This window comes from Macaca mulatta, chromosome 12 (genome assembly GCF_049350105.2).
Source record: "Macaca mulatta isolate MMU2019108-1 chromosome 12, T2T-MMU8v2.0, whole genome shotgun sequence".
In the NCBI taxonomy this organism is placed as follows: domain Eukaryota; kingdom Metazoa; phylum Chordata; class Mammalia; order Primates; family Cercopithecidae; genus Macaca; species Macaca mulatta.
Window position 1 is genome coordinate 71661081 of NC_133417.1, and position 23346 is coordinate 71684426.

General features: G+C 38.0%; 1 long non-coding RNA gene across 1 annotated transcript in view; it reads left to right on the plus strand.

Moving 5' to 3' along the window:
* LOC144333393 (uncharacterized) overlaps window positions 1-22921 on the plus strand; it is an 83230-nt gene extending 60309 nt beyond the window's left edge. Inside the window, exon 2 of the long non-coding RNA XR_013402015.1 lies at window positions 17806-22921. This is a non-coding gene — a long non-coding RNA (uncharacterized LOC144333393). The remainder of the gene's footprint in view (window positions 1-17805) is intronic.
* Window positions 22922-23346: the final 425 nt, after the last annotated feature.

The window sequence follows — 23346 nt, forward strand, 5'->3', positions numbered from 1 at the left end:
GTATGCGGAGTCAAATTATCTTCTCTTCCTTTAGCTATTCGGAACAATAGTATCACGGGGGGTGGGTGTTTTATACTCCCTATACTATTGGGATGACTATCATTCTCTCTTCCTCTGGATATTAGGAATAATATCACAGGCAGGGTGTACACCGCCTGTGATATTGGGAGTAATATCATCCTCTCCCACACTGAAAGTAGAAACAATATCATTGGGGGCCTGTATACCCCCTGCGATATTGAAAGTAATATCATCCTCTTCCCTCCTGGATCATGGGAACAACATAACTGGAGGGTGTACTCTTTTTTCGATATTGGGAGGAATATCACCCTCTCCGCCTTTGAATATTAAGGACTATATCACAGGGAAGGTGTACACCCTCTGCAATATTGGGAATATTATCCTTTCCCCCCCCTGCATATTAGAAAAATATCATAGAGTGGGTGTACACCTGCGATATGGGGAGCCATATCATCTCTCCCCTTCTGGATATTAGGAACATTATTACACAGGGGTGTACACTTTCTTCGATATGGGGAGTCATATCAGGCTCTCCCACCCCTGGATATTAGGAACAATAGCCGAGCGTGGGTTACGCCTCCTGCTGTATGGGGAGTAATATCATCCTTTCCCTGGATATTAGGAAGGATATCACAGGGTGGGAGTACACAGTCTGCGATATTGGGAGTCATATCACCTCCCCCTGCTCCTCCGGATATTAGAACAGTCTCACAGAAGGTGTGTATACTCCCAGTGATATTGGGAGTAATATCATTCTCTTCCGTGAATATTAGGAGCAATATTACTGGGTAGATGTACACCCAGTGCTATATTGGGAGCAATGTCATACTCCACTTTCTGGATATTGGGAGCAATATCAGTGTGCAACTGCTGTGATATTGAAAGTAATACCATTCTCTCCCTCCCTGGATGTTTGTAAAAATATCACCAGTGGGTGTACACCCCCTGTGGTATTAGGATAACATTAATATTAATAAATTATATTAATCATTAATATTTTTGTGTTCATTAATATTATTAACATTAATATTACTCTAAGAACCTCATGGGGTGTACATTCTCACTGTGATATCATCATACTATTAATATTAAAAATTAATCCTGATATTTATTAATATTGTTAGCATTAGTGTTTATATTATAATCAATTTTAATTGCTAATACTATTTTAGTTTTAATATTATCATTAATTATTAATAACAAGCATTATTTCATTAATATTGATACTTAATATTAATCACCAATATCGATAATCACTATTAGTATTAATAATTATTAATCATAATTATTACTTCTTTATATTCAGAGGTGGAGAGGGTGATAATACTCCCAATATTGCAGAAGACGTACACCCCAATTTGATGTTGTTTCTAGTACACAGGAGGTGGAGGATGACATTACTCCAAATGTCGCAGTCAGTGTACATCCCTTATGTGATCTTTTTCCTATTAACCAGGATGGGAGAGGATGATATTACTCCCAATATCGCAGGAAGCTTACACCTTCCCTGTGATTTAGTCCCTAATAGTCAAAGGTGGAGAGGATATTTCTCCTAATTTTGCAGGGAGTGTACACCACCCCTGTGATACTGTTTTTCATATCCGAGGGGCGAGAGGATGATATTACTCTCAATATCGCAGGAGGTGTACACTCCCCAGTGATATTGTTCCTAATATCTAGGGAGGGAGAGGATGATACTACTCCCAATATCGCAGGGGACTACACCCACCCAGTGATATTGTTCTTAATATCCAGTAAGGGAGAGTATATTGCTTCTGATATTGAAGAGGTTGTACACTCCCCCTGTGATACTGTTCCTAATATCCAGTGGGAGAGAGGATAACATTTTGCCCAACATTGCAGAGTGTACCCCGTGTGATATTGTTCCTAATATCTAAAGGTAGAGAGGGTGACATTACTCCTAATATCTCAAGGGGTGCACACCCCCCTTATGATAATGTTCTTAATATTTAGGTGGGAAGACAATAATACTACTATTCCCTATCACAGGGGTGAACAACACCCCTCTGATATTGTTTTTAATATTCAGTGGGGGAGAGGATGATATTAATTCCAATATCACGGGTGACACACCCCCTGTGATATTGTTCCTAATATCCAGGGGAAGAGAGAATGATATGACTCACAATATGGCAGGGGGTGTACATCGCCTCCGTGATATTGTTCCTAATATCCAGCGGGGAAGAGTATGATATTACTACCAGTATCACAGGGGGTGTACACATATACAGGGAGGGAGAGGATGATATTACTCCCAATATTGTAGGGAGTGTACAGGCTCCCCTGTGATATTGTTTCTAATATTTAGGTGGGGAGAGGATAATATTACTCCCAATATCACAGAGGGTGTACACCCTTCCTGGGATATTTTTCCTAATATCAAGTGGGGGAGAAGATGATATTACTCCCAATATTGCAGGGGGTGTACACCCCCGTGTTATTGTAATTTTAATATCCAGGTTGGGAGAGGATGATATTACTCCCGAAATTGCAGAGATTGTAGACCCATCCTGTGATATTGTTCCAAATATCAAGGGAAAGATGATGATATTACTCTCAACAGTGCAGGCTGTGTACATACCGCTTGTGATATTGTTCCTAATATACATGAGGGGAGAGGGTGATGTGACTCTCAGTAGCGCAGGGGGTGCACACCACCGCTGTACTATTATTTCTTGTATCCAGGGCTGGAGAAAATAGTATTACTCCCAATATAACAGAGAGTGTACACCACTCTTGTAATATTGTTCCTAATATCCAGGGGTTAGAGGATGATATTGCTCAAAATAGCGCAGTGGGTGTACACCCCCACTGTGGTATTGTTTCTCATATCTAGTGGGCAAGAGGATATTACTTCCAATATCACAGGGCATGTATGCCCCACTTGTGATATTGTTCCTGATATCCCGGGTGTGGGGGAGACTGTGATATTACTGGCAATATTGCAGGTGGTGTGCACCTCCCCCTGATATTGGTTCTAATGTCCAGCAAAGGAGAAAATACTACTACTCTCAATATGGTAGGAGGTGTACACTTCCCATGCGATATTGTTCCTAATATCCATGGTGGGAAAGGATAATATTACTCCCAATGTCGCAGCGGGTGTACAACTCCCCTTTGATATTGTTTCTAACATTTAAGTCAGGAGAGGATGATATTACTCCCAGTGTCTCACGGGGTGTAAACTGTCCCTGTGATATTGTTCTCAATATCCACTGGGGGAGAGCATGATACTACTCCCAACATCACAGGTGGTGTGCAACCCTCTTGTTATATTGTTCCTAATATCCAGGTTGAAAGAGGATGATATCACTCAAAAAATTGCAGGGAGTGTACACCTCCGCCTGTGATATTGTTACTAATATCCCGGGGAAGAGAGGATGATATTACTCCCAAGAGTGCAGGATGTGTACACCCCCTTTGTGATATTGTTCCTAATATCCATGGGGGGAGAGGGTGATATTACTCCCAATAGCGCAGAAGGTGTACACCCTACCTGTGATACTGTTCCTAATTGTCAGGGAGCAAAAGTATAATATTACTCTCAATATCACAGGGAGTATACAACCCCACATGACATTATTCCTAATATTCAGCAGGGGAGTGGATGTTACTAATATGCATAATCATAGGAAGCATACGCCATCCCCTATGATATTGTTGCTAATATCCAGCAGGGAAGAGAATGATATTACTTCCAATATTCCAGTGGATGCACAATATTATACTGTTCCTAATATCCAGTGGGAGAGAGGATAACATTTTGCCCAACATTGCAGAGTGTACCCCGTGTGATATTGTTCCTAATATCTAAAGGTAGAGAGGGTGACATTACTCCTAATATCTCAAGGGGTGCACACCCCCCTTATGATAATGTTCTTAATATTTAGGTGGGAAGACAATAATACTACTATTCCCTATCGCAGGGGTGGACAACACCCCTCTGATATTGTTTTTAATATTCAGTGGGGGAGAGGATGATATTAATTCCAATATCATCCTCTTGATGTAATTAATTGGGATGTAATTAATTCCATTACATCCCCACCTGTAATATTGTTTTTTATATCCATGGGTGAAAAGGATGATATTGCTACCAATATCGAAGGGGGTGTACTCTCCCTCTGTGATATTGTTTCTAATATCTGGATTGGGAGAGAATGATATTACTCCCAATATCAGAGGTGGTTAACACCCTCCTTGTGATACTGTTTTTAATATCCAGGGAGCGAGGCGATGATATTACTCCCAATATCGCAGGTCATATACAGCCCCCCCCCCGTGATATTGTTCCTAATATTCAGGGAACGAGAGGATATATTACTCCCAATACCACAGGGGATATGGGGAGTAATATCACCCCCCTCTCCCTCCCTGGATATTATGATCCATGATCGACACACGGCGTTTTTATATGCTAGCTTATCCAGAAAAGTACACAAGAACTTAATTTGAATGTGTGTAGATGATGTGTTTAATTTGGTTTTGAATTTTTCTTTCACAATAGAGTAGATTTTCAACAAATCCTAAATAGTGTTCTTTTTACCTAGAAGATCTATATTTCAGGGTTTTGAAGTCTCTTCAAGACTAGTTTATTTTTACATAAACGAAAGACCTCCAAAATGTGAGCCTTAAGGATCAAAGATACTTTAAATTGAGTGGCTCAGTTGAACTGTAGATGGCTGTGGATTATAGCTTAGAGAGACTTTTATTTCCAAAGCAACAAAAGGCCTTTCATATTTATTAGAGTTATTTGGTAAAATGCAAAAGAATAATAAAATTACCAAACCTGACTTTGTATATGTTCACTTTCTGATTTTACACACACACACACACACACACACACACACACACCCCCCGACAAAAGAACAAAAGTCTTTAAGTATTAATAATTCAACTTATTTTCAATATTGGATGTTTTGTATTGGTGAAAATAAAATTAATTATATAGGATTGCCATTTAATTGAAAAAAAATGAACCTTGAACTCACTTTGGTTTGGAAACTCTGTTCTGTTTTTACATTTTTGGTATGATTTAAGGCAAAGAGCCTTCATTTTCTGAGCATGTATTTCTCGTCTGTAAAATGGAAGTGATAATCACGACCTATTAGTGTAGTCATGAAGAATAAGCAAAATCACAAATGTCAAGCATTGAGTCCTCTATTTGATATCTAGGAACTGCTCAATAAAGGGTAATTATATCGATGGGGTGATTTAATAATGATGTTTTCTTTTATTATTAGCCTCTCCTAGGGAAAGCAATCTTGAACCTTGGGAAAGCAATCTTGAACATTGTTCCTGTTACAATCATACTTTCAAGTTTACACAGACAGCACACAAACAGCTGCTTCGTGCATGTAATATCAGTTCCAACCCACTGGGCTTTTCAAAGAAATTGCTTTTATAAGCTAAACATGAGAGATATAAATTCTCTTAGCTTGATAACTGTGTTAGAGGTCTTATGACTTTGCTTCTTTTTTGTATCATACCGTTTAGAATATTAAGGTCACTAAAAATCACTTCTGTTAGAGATACTGTAACTTTCTATAACTGAATATTCCATTCTTCGTGTAAAAATGAGTGGTAATACAAGCTTTATTCGAATCATTCAAGTAGCACTGAGTATAGGGAAGTTCATCTAATAACTTTTTTTTGTTTTGAGATGGAGTCTCGCTCTGTCACACAGGCTGGAGTGCAGTGGTGCGATCTCGGCTCATGCAAACTCCGCCTCCCAGGTTCACACCATTCTCCTGCCTCAGCCTCCCCAGCAGCTGGGATTACAGGTGCCTGCCACCAGGCCCGGCTAATTTTTTGTATTTTTAGTACAGACGGGGTTTCACTGTGTTAGCCAGGATGGTCTCGATCTCCTGACCTCATGATCCGCCTGCCTCGGCCTCCCAAAGTGCTGGGATTACAGGGGTGAGCCACTGCGCCCGGCCTTAATGACGTTTTATAATTATGATTCTCTATGAAAAATATTCTGTACTATAACAAAACCATAAAGCTGGAAGTATTTTACCCTGTATATACATGGGATATCAAATAAGAAACTGTTGGCTATGTGACGAAACCTTATATGATGTCACAAAGATTATAAACAACTTGTTTCCAACAATTTTACTGCAAGTTGTGCCTAAAAATAAATGCATGAGTACACTTTGGAACTGTTGGAAGTATATAATATCTGCCCTATTTTGTAACATGTTTCTAGAATTCAATAGTATTAGGACAGACGGGGAAATGTGCTGGAGGAGAGAAAGTGGGAGGTAGTTTTTTCTTTTTTTTTTTGAGACGGAGTCTCGCTCTGTCTCCCAGGCTGGAGCGCAGTGGCCGGGTCTCAGCTCACTGCAAGCTCCGCCTCCCGGGTTCACGCCATTCTCCTGCCTCAGCCTCCCGAGTAGCTGGGACTACAGGTGCCCGCCACCTCGCCCGGCTAGTTTTTTGTATTTTTAGTAGAGACGGGGTTTCACCATGTTAGCCAGGATGGTCTCGATCTCCTGACCTTGTGATCCGCCCGTCTCGGCCTCCCAAAGTGCTGGGATTACAGGCTTGAGCCACCGCGCCGGGCCTGGGAGGTAGTTTTTAAATATTTGCTCTAATATGTAAGAGACATGTTCATTGCCACCTTAATATTAATCAGTATACAAAAGGCGGCAGAACTGCAATGCACAGTTGCAAACTATTGCAAACCTGAGCAATATTTCAGTAAAATAAATTGTTATTTATTTAGTTATTATATGTCTGTATTTACTTATACAGAATTACTAAATACAGACATAGAATTTAGTACAGGTGTGAACTTGCATTAAAGGAAGAATAAAATGTTTTGTTTTATACTTCCTTTTTAAAAAATTTAGGTTTTTAATGTTTACTTTTAATATCAGTGGATAAACTTATTTTATCCTTATAGCTGGAATTAAAGACCCAACTAGTGAGTTCACTGTTAAATATTTCCCTATGACACCAGCAGAGGACAGCAGAACACAGACATTAATGCTAACCCTTAAACCTATTTTCTTTTACATCAAAAGCAAAGTTGGAAAATGACATACAATCTGATTTAGCTTAAGTGGGATGTATGTAGCAGATGACAGTTCTTTTTACAGGATGTTTATGATTAAATAGAAATGGTCTCGGAATCTCAAAAGACTAGATAACTCTGTCAACACAAACGGAGTAGCTACCACTACCATATTTTATGTTCCTTGCATTTGTAAATGAAAAGGTCAAATTGTTTTTCAATGAATGTATGGCCTATTGAGTAAATAATCTATCATTTAAATTAAGTGACTAGATTAAGAAAGGTGGGACAGACAGACATGAGAGTTGTGAATAGAGCAATATCAGCCTTGCCTTTTTTTTTTTTTTAGGGCTTCTCTCCTCTTAGTCAATGTCCTATGCCTTCATCTTTCTGCTTCTCACAGACATTAACCAATCTAATATCCATCATTCTGCCTTTCTAGCAAAGTTAAATTGGGACAATCCCAAAACATTCTAGAATTCAGGTGAAGTTGTATGACTTTGCTCCCTTAGAACAAAAGAATCAATCAGTTAAGTATAATCAGCAAACTTGGTAATATTGTTTTAATGGAAAAAGAAGTTCATTAACACATTGACTATTTTGTTGTATAAGCAATTTACTAGGTATTTCTACCTCTCTGAGATAGTATGTTCATTATCTGAAGGAATTTTATTTACTATTTGAAATAGTTATTGAAAAAGCTAATGGCCGTAGGAAATTAAACTATTTTCTCCTCTTACTGGTATCAACAGGGACATCTAGTTTTTAGAGCTGAGAAGAAAGTGAAAATATACCTAGGAGTAGATTATTTAAATCCACTCATCCAACCACTGAGGGTAACAAAAAGTATGGTTATAAATTATTTTGCAAATGGAGACCTTCTTTTAAGCTCTTCAGCTCATGGGAGGTCCTCATGTCTGCTGGGGAATTTTGGAGACAAAGAACTACAGGATGTTTTTCTCTTCAACAATAGTTTGTATTAACCTCCTGATGTTTGGCACAGGGGGCTGTAATTATGATCCCACTGATATCAGCCACCCATCGAAAATAAAGGAAAGATATTTTGGCTCAAGCAACAAGAGGCTGAAGACTGGGAGGTTTTTGTACCTGATGATATAACTGTGCAAGAATTGTGAGAAAGTATGTTGATATTGTGCCATCCTCCTAGCTGTCTATTTGTGATGTTACTCAACTCAATACCTAGTGAGTTTGTACTATGGTCCATCCTAGTAATGCATTAGGGATTTCAGGTATACAGGCATTAGACAAGTCACCTGCCCTTCAGAAGCCTTGTGGAGAGGTTTCCACCGACAAAAATACAATTTAAATGCTAACTTGAAGTGACTCCTGTCAGAAAGGAAGTATGATTAGACATTAAATGATTCTGCTTGATGCCTAGAAGAGGAAAGAAAATTCCTCAGGCATAGATACACATAAGATAGTATTCTACCTTGTTGCCTGTTGTAATTTACGTATCTTAAGCTGGTTGAATACAAATACTCATCACCTTATACACATTCTGGCATTCTGATGAGTAGGCTCTTCTACTTTTCTAATTTTATATATAAGGCAATCAGAATGTTGTCAGATTAAGTGATTAGTCTAGGTCCAAAATGTTAAGAGTTAGGAACAGTGTTTGAATATATACTCTTTGAACTTTTTGTGTCTTCCTGAGCACAAAGTTACGGGAACCACTTCACAACCCTTCAATAGTTACTATAGTAGTGATTTTATTAAATATCCACTAAGATAAAAAATTATTTCTGCTAATTTAAAAAAATCTTTCATATTTAGGATGAAATGTTAGAGAATACCCAGAGAATAACAAAAGCAGACTAGGTTCTCCATGAGCTACAACCATGCTGAAATAACATGAAGTAACTATCAAATTTGAAACTGAATGATTCCAAGTAATGCATCTTTGCAGTAAGTATTAATCACCAATGCTAAAACGGTATCAGTGCTGCCAGTTTTCCCCCTGTGAATCTGGAAGCTTTTCCAGGACAGACATAATGCCTTATAAAACCCTTAGTACCCTATGCAATGTTATTACCTGCTAATAGGAAAGGGTTAACTTGTCTAGCATTGATCATCTACAGGCTGGCCTCCTAGAAAAGGAGCTGGCCTCCTTGCAAAAATTCCATGAAACTGGCTATGGCTGGTGCTTAAGGCAATTAACCTAGGTCAAGGACAAGGCTGTTACTTCACCACCCATGATTGGTAATGTGCTTAATTTGTCTTCTACCTGCCACAGTATAAAACTGCAACCACAAAATTAGGACCCAACCCCCCCTCACCCCGATCACCCAATAGCTGAGCTGGCAGGACAGAACTGGAGCCAAAATTCTGTCACTTCATAGTGATATTGTAGCATGTTCCTTGAGCAAAGCAGGAGAGGGGTCATTGATTTTTCTAATCATTCACCTTAAAAACCCTGCAGTGTGAGAGAATGGGAGTTCCCACCCTTACAACACTGAAGGCTGATTACAATTTTTCAGCACATAAGATAGAGGGAATATTAGAGGAGGACACTGTCCACCCAGAAGAGGGAAATGAAGACCATCACCTCCCTATGAGTTTAGGATAGCAAAGTGGTTAGTCTGATGGAGTGGCCCCTTAGTGGGTCACTAGGCAACAGATACCCTCAGGTTTTACAGTCGCCCAGTTTCCCAGAAAGTAGACAGAGCTTTGTCCAAACGCTGATGTCCATACACAACAGTTCAACCACTGAATGAGCTGGAAGGGCTGGCCCTTTCCTATTGAGATATCCAGAATCATTTCCTCAGGAAATTCTTTTATTAGATCACATTTTATTTTATTGTTTTAAGAACACTTGAAGTAAGGTCTATCCTCTTAAATTTTTAAGTATATAATAGATTATTGTTGACAATTTGTACAATGTTGCACAGCAGATAACTAGAGCTTATTCACCTTGCTTAACTAAAACTTTATGCCTTTAGATTAATAATTCCTCATTTTCCCCCCCCACAGCCCATGGTAACCACTCCTCTAGCCTTGGATTCTATGAATGTGATAATTTCAGTTACTGCATAAACGTGGAATTGTGGCGTTTGCCGTTCTGTGACCGCCTTATTTCACTTAGTAAAATGTTCTGAAGGTTCATCCATGTCCCATATTGCAGAATTTCCCTCTTTTATAGGCTGAATAGTATTCCTTCATATGTATACACCACCAAACATTCTTTATTCATTCAGCAATGGATATTTAGTTTGTTTTTACATAATGGCTATTGTGAATACTGCTGCAGTGAACATGGGAGTACAGTACTAATATCTCTTTGAGATTTGGATTTCAATTCTTTTTTGGGTAAATACCTAGAAGTACAATTATTAGGTCATATGATAGTTCTGTTTTTGATTTTTTGAGCAATCTCCAAATCTCCAGACTGTTTTCTGTAGCAGTTGACCATTTTGCATTCCCACAATGTGCAGTGGTTCCAAAATCACTGCATCGCAACACAGGTTGTCTTTTGTTTTTTGTTTTTTTTTTGACAGATATAAGGTGATATCTCATGGTTTTGATTTGCATTTCTCTGGTGACTAGTGACATAGAGCATTTTGTCATGTACCTGATGACTATTTGTATGTCTTCTTTGGAGAAATGTCTATTAGAGACCTTAACCCTTTTTTTAGGATTATTAGTTTATTGCTATTGAATTGTAGGAGTTCCTCATATATTTCAGCTTTAACTCCTTATCAGATAAATAGTTTGCAATATTTTCTCTCATTCTATAGATTGCCATTTCAGTCTCCTGATTCTTTTGCTGTGCATAAATTCTTTAGTTTGCTGTAATCCCATTTATATATTTTTGCTTTTATTGCCTGTGCTTTAGTGTCATTTAAGAATCATTGCCAAACCAATGTCAGGAAACTTTTCTCCTATGTTTTCTTCTAGGAGTTTTACAGTTTCACTTTTGAGTCTTCAATTCATTTTGAGTTAATTTTTGGGTACAGTGTAAGATAAGGATCACACTTCATCCTTTTACATAAGAATATCCAGTTCTACCACCACCATTTATTGAAAGAACTATCCTTTCATTTGTGTTTTCTTGGCACACTTGTCAAAGATCAGTTGACTGTTGATGTGTAAATTTATTTCTGAGATTTGTATTATGTTCCATTGGTCTATATGTCTGTGTTTATATCAATACTATAGTAAAAGTTTTTATAATATGTTTTATTTTAAATTTTTTGATACATTATATTTGTACATATTTATGGAGTACATGTGAAATTTTGTAACACACATAAAATATGTAATGATCCAGTCAGTGTATTTAGGATATTTATCACACAATTATTTATCATTTCTATGTGTTGGGTGTATGTCAGGTCTTCTTTTCTAGCTATTTTGAAAAATACAACACATTGTTGTTAAGTATGGTCACCCTGCTCTGCTATCAAATATCAGAACTTATTCCTTCTATCCAACTGTATATTTGTACACTATAACCAACCTCTCTGGCATTCATTTCACTCTTCATTCTTACCTTCAAAAGCAGAGGATTTAAAAACTGAATTCAAAGGCCAAATTAGGAGATACCATGAATTGATAGTCAATATTCTAGGCGATTAAAAATTATCACAACTTACCTATGGTACATAGGCCTTTGCTATGTGATTTATGTGCTGTGTTCCTTTGTTATGCACTGTTCAGAAAAGACTATAAAATATTATAATCAGCAGCCAGTTGCATTTGGGAGGCCAACTATTTATATACCTAGGGTATGTTACTTTCTAAGAAAAAGGGGGAAAGAGAGTTTCAGGTTTCCTCTGACAAACAAAAAGTTAGAAATCCCATGGTTTAGGGGATGAGAGTGTATGAATAGATTTTATACAGCTCCATTTTTCGAGTTATATATCATTGAAAGAGAACTTGCTCTCTAAAAACGCTGTGAGCAATGAACTGTTTATTTCAGAATTAGACTCTAGGGAATAATCTCATAAGAAATACATCTTGCTTTTGTAGAAAACCCAAGAGGATAGTATTCACAAAGCATTATCCCAACATGGGCAAAAAAATAAAAAAAAAGACAACCAATGCAAATATATCGAACAATTGAAAAGGAAATGCTTGATTGCTGAGTAAATTTTTTCTCCTCTGCCTCGTGCTCTTTCCCAAATGCACAAATACGTCACTCTATGGTATAAACAGAATGATAGTCCTTTCTCTCTCCCTCCTCCTTTTTTCCTACACAACTTTTCTCTAATTCCCACCCTACTATCTAAACAAGCAAAACAAAGACAAAACTCTCTACAGATCCTAAAGGTATTTTAAGTTACAAGTCAGGCCATTTATGTCACAAAGTCTCTATCACATGCTTTGTGAACAATAATTCTTCTCATAGGTTTAACTTGTAATGTTTAACTATGGTATGGGGCACATGGAGATCAGTTTTAAGGTGTCAGATGTTCAAGTGTTTGAATGTTTAGCTGTCTTATAAATTACAGTACATTCAAGGTTATCCCCATAATAATGTCATGTTCACTGACTTGTGTTTGCTTTTCAGAGTGAGGGACAAAGGGTTGGAATTACTAGATAAGAGCATTGAGCTAAATTCCAAGCCTATGCAGCAACCAGCAGAGTATCGCATATGTGACCTTAATCCATTGGATGTATTAAGGCAGTGAGACCATTGTCCTGGATATCCATCCCTTTGCTGTAATGACAATATAGGCACATATTCCTTATTTCTTATTTTTATATTTTGGGGACTCTTTGAAGATAGTAGAGACAAGCAGCTGCTTCTGTGTGTGTGTGTGTACATGCACGTGTGTGTGTGTGTGTGTGTGTGTTCTACTTACCAACCTATGAAGTAGCACAAGAAACATGTGTTAGCTCATTTTCATGCTGCTGATAAAGACATACCTGAAAATGGGAACAAAAAGAGGTTTAATTGGACTTATAGTTTTCCACATGGCTGGGGAGACCTCAGACTCACGGCAGGAGGCAAAAGGCACTTCTTACATGGCAGTGGCAAGAGAAAAATGAGGAAGAATCAAACGTGGAAACTCCTGACAAACCCGTAAGATCTGAAGAGACTTATTCACTACCACGAGAATAGCATGGGAAAGACCAGACCCCCATGATTCAATTTCCTCCGCTGAGTCCCTCCCACAACACATGGGAATTCTGGGAAATACAGTTCATTGAGATTTCAGCAGGGACACAGCCAAACCATATCATTTCACCCCTGGCCTCTCCAAATCCCATGACCTCATGTTTCAAAACCAATCATACCTTCCCAACAGTTGCCAAAGTCTTCACTCATTTCAGCATTAACCCAAAAGTCCACAGTCCAAAGTCTCATCTAAGACAAAGCAAGTCCCTTCCACCTGTGAGTCTGTTAAATCAAAAGCAAGCTAGTTACTTCCTAGATACAATGGCAGTACAGATACTGGGTAAGTACAGCTGTTCCAAATGGGAGAAATTGGCCAAAACAAAGGGATTATAGGACCCATGCAAGTCTGAAAACCAGCGGGGTAGTTAAATTTTAAAGCTCCAAAATGATCTCCTTTGACTCCAGGTCTCATATCCATGTCACGCTGATGCAAAAGGTGGGTTCCCATGGTCTTGGACAGCTCTGCCCCTATGACTTTGCAGGGTACAGTCTCTCTGCTGGCTGCTTTCATGGGCTGGCATTGAGTGTCTGTGGCTTTTCCAGGTGCATGGTGCAAGTTGTCAGTAGATGTACCATTCTGACGCCTGGAGGAAGATGGCCCTCTTCTCACAACTCCACTAGACGTACCTGAGTAGGAAATCTGTGTGGGGGATCCAACCCTTCTGCGCTGCCCGAGCAGAGATTCTCCATGAGGGCCCCACCCCTGCAACAAACTTTTGTCTAGGCATCTATGCATTTCCATACATCTGCAATCTAGGCAGAGGTTCCCAAACCTCAAGTCTTGACTTCTGTGTACCTACAGACTCAACACCATATGGAAACTGCTAAGGCTTGGGGCTTCCACCCTCTGAAGCCACAGCCTGAGCTCTACATTGGCCCCTTTCAGCCACAGTTGGAGCAGCTGAGACACAGGACACCAAGTCCCTAGGCTACACATACCATGGGGACCCTGGGCCCAGCCTACAAAACCACTTTTTCCTCCTGGGCCTCTGGGCCTGTGATGGGAGGGTGTGCTGTGCAGGTCTCTGACATGGTCTGGAGATATTTTCCCCATGGTCTTGGGAATTAACATTAGGCTCCTGGCTACTTATGTAAATCTCTGCAGCAGGCTTGAATTTCACCTAAAAAAATGGGTTTTTCTTTTCTACTGCATTGTCAGGCTGCAAATTTTCTGAACTGTTTCCATTTTAAAATGGAATGCTTTTAACAGCACCCAAGTCAGCTTTTGTATGCTCTGCTGCTTAGAAATTTCTTCCTCCAGATATCCTAAATTATGTCTCTCAAGTTCAATATTCCACAAATCTCTGGGGCAGGGGCAAAATGCCACTAGTCTGCTTGCTAAAGCATATCAAGAGTCACCTTCACTCCAGTTCCCAACACGTTCCTCATCTCCGAGACCACCTCAGCCTGGACCTTATTGTTCATATCATTACCAGCATTTTTGTCAAAGCCATTCATCAAGTCGCTAGGAGGTTCCAAACTTTCCTACGTTTTCCTGTCTTCTTCTGAGCCCTCCAAACTGTTCCAACCTCTGCTGTTATCCAGTTCCAAAGTCACTTCCACATTTTTGGGTATCTTTTCAGCAATGCCCCACTCTCCTTGTACCAATTCCCTGTATTAGTTCATTTTCATGTGGCTGATAGAGACATACCCGAAACTGGGAACAAAAAGAAGTTTAATTGGATTTACAGTTCCACATGGCTGGGGAGGCCTCAGAATCATGGCAGGAGGTGGAAGGCACTTCTTACATGGCAGTAGCAAGAGAAAAATGAGGAACGAGCAAAAGCGGAAAACCCTGATAAACCCATCAGATCTCATGAGACTTATTCACTATCATGAGAATAGCATAGGAAATGCCGGCCCCCATTATTCAGTTACCTCCCTCTGGGTCCCTCCCGCTACACATGGGAATTCTGGGAGATACAATTCAAGTTGAGATTTGGGCGGAGAAACAGCCAAACCATATCAAAAGGCTTGGGCAGTAACCATAGAAAGAGAAGATTAGGGCTTCAAGCAAATTTAAGAAGAAGATAATGAATTCCAGAAAATATTTTTGGCAGAATTTAAGTGGTAAGAGGTGCTTCTTACACAGATACAATGCTGTGTAAAATAATGAAAATAGCACTCTGGTGATTGGTATCTCTTAATAGATAAACACATATTGCCTTCCACTGAAGAGCATAGGCCTTCTTCACTTTCAGAGTAATTATGGGATAGTTCAGAGGGAGTATGGAGATGCTGAAATAAAGCTACCAAATACCCAACACGATGTCATTATACTGGTGACTCAGAAAGATGGCCAAGTTGAGAAATGGTGATAGCCTTATTATATGTCCACTGAAGGCATCATATTGCATTACAGAAGTGTATTTTGTATGGAATTATTTTTACTATGAATAGTGGAGTGGTGGAATCATTTTTCTAGGCAATTTGAGAACCCACATCTTTTAAGTAAATAAATGGCAAGACCTTGATATTTCTATTCCTCTGACATCTTGCAAATATACCACTGCAGAAGTAGATGTGGTGTTTAAAGAGCCATAAGAGTTACAAATGGAAAAAGAATTCAAGCAAGTCATCAACATAATTTACTTGGACCTTATGGGAAAACCTATAGGCACATCCTTTTTATTAAATTCTGTAATTGAGGTATTTCCTGTGGCGTGTGTGATCTCCTACACACATTTCATTTCCTATGAAAAGAGTCAGAAGGAAGGGACAGTACTATGCCTAGTCCTTCTCAAATTTACCCTACTGAATTGCCATAACAGGATTTTAGTCTACAAGCTGACTATGAAGTATGACACGTTTGAGGTCAAAACATTTGAATATTTAATGTCCATGTCTTTGTAACTTTATAGCAGAAGGACTGAGATCCAAATTAATTGGAAGTTTGTTATTATGAGCTAGGGAGCACATTTTCTGTAAATCAATACTACGGAAAATTGAAAACAACTCTGACAGCTCACATGGTTAGAACTCTCTGCTGGTCTCCTCTGTCTCCCGTTTCCCCCACTTCTCTTTTCTGTTGAGGTTTCCTATCCAAATTTAGAGATATTTTCTTTGCTTATGATGCTCACTCATATTACGTTTTCTGGAACTCTTCTTTTTAGAAGATGGGTGTGCCAGAACATCCTTAAAATTTAAAGTGAAGGAGAAGTGAATGAAAGATAATTGCCCTTTAAGAGATTACCCTTGAAATCAACATATAAAGATGAGAAGCATTGTCACAGTATAGAGACAAGAGGTTCCAGGCCTGTAAGATTTGCCTGTACTCTGAATAAAGGTGTTAATGTATACTACTGAAGGGATGTAATAGATGGCAAGGGGATTGATCAGTCATGGATTCATGAGATGAACCAAGCACTAACTCTAGCCACCATTGCCTTGAGCACAAACATGTTGGTCAAGAACACAACCTCTGTCTGGTTCAGGTGGCAGTAATGACTCTAGGGTGGAGGAAATATATACATACATTTTTCTTGTATTGTTCAAAGGTTTAATTGCTTTGGGGTAATACACTTTACCTATTCTGATCTCATACTTACCAGGCAATCTTCCAATTATAATTTAGCTTTCCATAAAGCTTACTTATCAAAAGGTAACATACTGACTTTAGAATGTTACCTGCCCAGTGTTTTTCACAGTTATAGATTAAAGCTTTCATGTTAAATTTAAAAACTGACACCAAGGTTCCAACTAGACCTTCTTTAGTGTTGCCTACAGGGGCAATCAGTACAAGTTAGAAAGAGGACCCTAGTGTCTTTCATTTCAGCAAGAATAATCCTCCTCCTAAACAGAGAATTTTAGTATCCTGGTTTTGAACGCAGAATGCCAACGTTAATGTGAATCTGTTCCCAAAGATGAATTCAGGCCACCCATCGATAAAATCAGGTTTGTTAGCCTTTGAGGCTAAGGTATCCTGACTTCATACTGGCACATTCACTAAGCTCATGTCACTTCTTCTGTAGCTACTTCACCAAGCAACATGCTCTTCCTGGGACTGTTTATACTCTATTCCTCAGAAACACTGCTTGGCACAACTTAGAAGTAATCCATTCATTTCAGTGACTCAAATATCGTTCTTGATATTGAATTTTCATACTGCATGATATTCAAACAATAATGATGCTTTGAATGGCATTTGCCCTCAAGCATTTGCTTTCCAGTGAATCCAAGATGTCATAAAAGGATTTGAAATTCCCAAGGCTGAATGTAAGATGGAAATAAACATTCTATATCTAATACACACATCTATTTCAAGGTGCAAAGCAAACATGTAGAGAAATGTAGATTATATTCTCAGTTATGTTTGAGCAAACTGAAATTCACCCATGTTAAATGACTCATCCAAGTTTTAAAGTCACTCTTTCTGATTTCAAACTTTGTGCTTCTTTATTTGTTTTCTTTAGACCTAGATGGAATAATTCAGTTGTGTGGATGGTGGTGGTGGAAAGGTGGTGGGTAAATGCAGGAGGAGAACAAAGTTAAATTTAACAGGTTAAACCTATTGGTGGTACAGTAAATATCTGTTGAGTGCATGGTGTTGTCATTGTGATCTTTGTTAAGTCCTCTATTTTTTTTTTTTTTCACTTTACAGAACCTTTGAACTTGGCCAAACCTCCACAAACACAACATTCTGGAAAATAGCTGAATTTTGCCAGTGCTATAACACCTGAACAGCAACAATCAATGAACTATGAATTTATGCACTAAACCAGCTTCCTCCACTAATGATCGTTCTTTCAAACCACTTGTGTAATCACCTGCAAAGTCCTTAAAAATACTTCTTTTCCTCTCTTTGGAACTTCCAGCCAAATCTGTGTCTCCCAAATTGCAATTCCTACGACCCCAATAAGAGCCTCATCTTACTGCTTTGCAGTCCAGTCGTCTTTCACATCTTCTTGGTTGACAGTTTTCTATTTAACAAGTTGCTAGTAGTTGCCATCTTTTAAAAAGAGAGAGATTTTGTGTGTGTGTGTGTGTATCAAAATATAAACATTATAGCCATTATTCTAGGGTGTCATATACATACCATTAAGAAGACTAACTTAACCATTATGAAAAATTTGGATTGCAAATCAGATGGAATTGCACAGTTTAGAGAAGTTGTTATTTCTAAATTAGTACATTACTTCAGGCTTAAATTATCATGAGGCTGGTGGTTGTTTGGGTGTTTAACTGAAAAAAGAGAGATAGCTTTGGTTTCATCTTTAAGAAAAGGGAAGTGAAATGAAGTGCTACATGGTGATGTGGGTTTTTCACAGGCTGAAGAGTAGGATTTGAAATAACTGTCCCCACAGGTCAGTGAGCAACAATTAATTGGAAAAAGGCAACTGAAAAAGCTAAATGTCACATACCTACAAGTATCCTGTCTTTGACAAAGTTGACAGAAGCAATGAGGAAAGGATTCCCTATTCAATAAATTGTGCTGGGATAGCTGGCTAGCCATATGCAGTATATTAAAATTGGACCCTTTCTTTATACCATATACAAAAATCAACTTAAGATGCATTAAAGTCTTAAGTGTAAAACCTAAAACTATAAAAACCTTGGAAGATAACCTAGGAAATACCATTCTTGACACAGGGCCTGGTGAAGATTTCATGATGGAAACCCTAAAAACAGTTGCAACAAAAGCAAAAATTGACCAATGGGACCTAATTAAACTAAACAGCTTCTACACAGAAAAAAATCAACAGAGTAAACAAGCAATCTACAGTCTAGGAGAATATTTGCAAACAATGCAACTGACAAAGGTCTAATATCCAGATTTTATAGGAAACTTAAACAGATTTACAAACAAAAAGCAAACAACCGCATTAAAAAGTGGGCAAAGGACATAAATGGACACTTTTCAAAAGAGAACATACACTTAGCCAACAAGCATATGAAAAAGTGCTCAACATCAGCAATCATTAGACAGATGCAAATCAAAACTACAATGAGATACCATCTCACGCCAGTCAGAATGGCTATTATTCAAAAGTCAATAAATAACAGATGATGGTGAGGTTGTGGAGAAAAGGAAACCCTTATACACTGTTGGTGGGAATATAACCATTGTGGAAAGCAGTACGGCGATTCCTCAAAGAGCTAAAAGCAGAACTACCATTCAACCCAGCAATTCCATTACTGGGTGTATACCCAGAAAAATAGAAATCATCCTACTGTAAAGACACATGTATGTAAATGTTCACTGCAGCAGTATTCACAACAGCCAAGGCATGGAATCAACCTAAATGTTCATCAATAATAGACTGGAGAAAGTAGTATGTGACGAAGAAGAGGTAGAAACCCTTTGTTAAGGGAACACAGAAAGTCTTCTGGACATAGCATAGAATGCCTTGACAGGGGAAACATTTGAGTTCAGGGTTGAACAAAGAATAAAAGGTCTTCATGAATATGAAGATGTGCATGGGTAGAAATGCATTTACTGGAGAGGTGGGAAATGAAAGACAACATTCTTTAGTTAACCTTCAGAGAAGGTATAATTAAAGATGTCAGGGACAAACCATGTGTAGCACATTTAAGAAACTGTAGGAATTTTAATGTTCCTAGAGTTCTTGATGCATATGGAAAGATGATGGCTAGATAGGGAAGATGGAAAGAAATAGGAATTACTCCCAATGCAAAGGTGTTGGGCTTGACTGTCGATGTAATAGCATGATTAAAGTTCTTTAAGTCAATCACATCTTTATTTAGAAATTTGGCTGTGGTTGTGTTGTGGATGGATTAAATATAGGGAGCTAGAGAAAGCTATTGAAGAATTCTAGTAGAGAAGATGTAAAGGCAGAGGATAAAGCATCAGAAGTGGAAGGTGAGAAGACTGACTGAAAGATTTCTAGGCAGTAGAATTAATAGGACATGGTGAAAGATTGAATGTAAGTGGTGAGATGAAAGAGCATATAATTATTCTCAGCCTTCTTGCATGAATGGCACAGTGGAAAAACGTGCCAATAACTAAAATGGGAGAAAATATGAAAAGCTTGGGAAAAGTCTATGAGTGATACAAATGTGTATTTTTGAGGCTGATTTTAAAATAACTGACTATATCCATTAGTTGAATCTGTTAGTGTGTTGTTTGAATTACCATAGTTTTTTGTTTATATGCATAATTTGTATTATTTACATCTTGCCAGCTTTTGAAGGTAGACATCATTTAAGTGGCTAACTTTCTTTTATATTATCCACTCAAGTACACACAGTTTTGATGATGATAAAACTATATCCAGGAAAATCGGATACACCCTTAGAGCAGAAAACAGCCCCCATTAAGTTTTGAATCTTAGCTTAAAAAGCTTTCAGTTTCTAAATCTTCTCCGTCTGGAAGATGAATTACTATATTTCAACATTAACCAATTTCAAGCATAGGAGGAAAATAGATTTATGCATTCCTTGAAGATAACATTGGTAGAGCAGTTTAAACTAAATAATTTCCACTTAGAATAGCACCGTGTGTTTAAAATGCAGTCAGACGATCATCTGTTTTTTTGTTTCAGTTCATTCAATGGTTCCAAAATGAAACTTAGCCACTGAACAGAGTGAAGCGTGGACATTTATGATGATATCCTCATTTCCACCTACTGAAATGCAAAGGGACTGGGAAATGCTTTGTTAAATGAGTAATTGTCCAAAGAGTACTGCACTCATCACCCACACCCTTCAGGGTAGGGTGAGGTTTCTCCCAGAAAAGGACTAAGGAAATAATAGATGCGATCTGCTGGCCTTTTGGGGCTGATGGACCAGGTCTTTGGTGATTGTGTATCTGTTAACACCCCTCCGTACTCAGTAACATATATGTCGTCTTTCTTGACTCTTCTTTTCAACTTGATTAGATCAGCCAAGGAAAGAATTGAATACTTTATGCCAAATCACTTCTCTGGCATTTTCTGATTGGAACCCATTTTCTGAACTCCTCTGCCATCCCTTTTTCTTTCACTCTAGTCGGGGTGGAAAAGTTAACAAAGGTATGGAATTTTAAATGAGCTTCCTTGCAAAGGAAGTAATTTTGCAAGAATTGGCATTTTGTCCTCTTGTTTTTGTTCTTTTGTGTAACGACTTTTCTCTACTGAAGAGACACAGTCCTCTGGCTTTAAACTGTGAATGAGGGATAATACAGTATCCCTGTATCATGAGGGATGAGTATCCTTGGCTCATTCGGCTGCCTCGGGATGAGCCATTTTGTTTTCTGCAAGTACCAGATCTTGCTCAGGATTCCTGACTTTGAAATCTACACAACCCCTATAAAGATCTGTAGACTCTTTTAAACTAAGTAATATGCTTTAAAAAGCAAACATAACTTAAAAACATGACTGAGAGGAAAAAGGCAGAAGGAAGCTTAGAGGTTAAACCTACATTACAAGTTTAAAGTCCTTATTTGGTTGAGTAATGATTTTTTGACTGTTGAATAAATAAGAGTAAAATTTTCATTTTGTGTAATTCTCTGGAAGAATGCCCAAAGCATAGCATAGGATGACAGTTTAAACCATTATACATTTGTCATGAAGAATAATGCATTTCCTGTTTCACCTGGTTAATAAGGACCTTAGAATCAATTTGCCTCTCCTGGAATTAACGCATAACCTTTAATTCTTACTGAAGGTCCTTGAGGGTGAGAAGTTGAGTTTTCTGATGTCCTTTGCTTTTGAGTGAATATGAATACTTCATAAAAGAAAGAGAAAAGAATATTCACTGCTCTATGGAAATTTAAGGAAAATATGCAAATGAAAATTTATTTTATTACACAATAAAATGTACTGCAAAAACAAAGCTAAAGCAGCTGAACTCAATTTGAAGCAAAGATATGAATATAATAATCATTATTACACTGAATTTGTTCCTCTCCAGGAAAATACCTTCAATCTATCAGAGTTTCACACTTTGTAGAAAGGATATTAACCCTTTCAGGCTGCTGACTATTATTCTATTTAACCCTTAGTTCTTTTGAAATAAAAGAAAATGGAAAACATTTACAAACATCACCAAAGGAAGTTATAAGTTATTTTCTCCTGCTTCACCTTTATGTTTGCTGATAAAATACTGCCTTACTGTCTTGTTCAAATTGTTTGATATAATAAAAGTCTTGTCTTTTAATATATTTATTTAAGAATCGTAGGCTATAAAAGATGGGAGCTGTTTTCTAACCTCAAATCTGCTGAGTCTTTCCTTGTCACAACCTTTCTCTGAAACTCAGCTCTCAGTCTGTAAAAGCAAGTACTTTGGCGACAGAACTGATGCTTTGTTTTCTACCACTTGTTACCTGTAATCATTTTTCCTTAAAAATATCAGAGGATAGAAAGGGCAAAAATCTTTGGCCTGTTTGCTTCTACAACTGATTTACAGTATGAAAATGCACATTATGTAGATGAAGTATTTGTTATCCTCCATCTTAGGTCTGTGGCCTTTGATTTTCAGATAATGTCAGATGACACTTTGGACTTTGGAATAGGACTCAGAACACTGTAAATCCTTCAAAGGATGTGGAGTTTGGAATAGATAAGGATAGTAAAGGAGTCTGTGTTGGCTAAGGTTTGTAGAGGGAAGATGAAGTAATCATCAGTGTGCATTAAGGTGCACACTAGAAGATCTTACTGGAAGCTGATGGATGAGTGAATGTTGACATTTTCCATAGAGAAATTGACTTGAAATACAATATTTTTGAAGTATTGTGACATGCAAGGTTTTTACCCTTCAATAAAAATACTTAAAGGCCATAGCTGGTATATGTATGAATATTTAAAAACTGTGATGTGATCTTAATGTCCTGTCTTCTTCTTTCTTCTCCTACAAGCCATTATTACAAAACACTGGAATCCGGTTTCCAGATGTTTTTCACACATATTGAGAATCTTAAAGGAAATAAAATGCACATTTTCTAAGTTCTTTACCTCCCTGAAGAAAAGTCATCTGAAAATGTTCTCTTTCATCTTCTTACTTTGCCAGATTAATATTTTGCTCCATTAAAAGCCAGAAATCTAAGTAAATGGGAGAAAAGAGTCAAATTATCCTTAGAGAAGAATTCCAAATAATTTATTTAGATACTGCCCCTGATAGGAGATGGAATTTAGACCATCCCCTGCCTGCTTGACTATGGACTGCCTTTGGTAGCTCTTTTCCAAACAATAGAGTATAGAAAGGA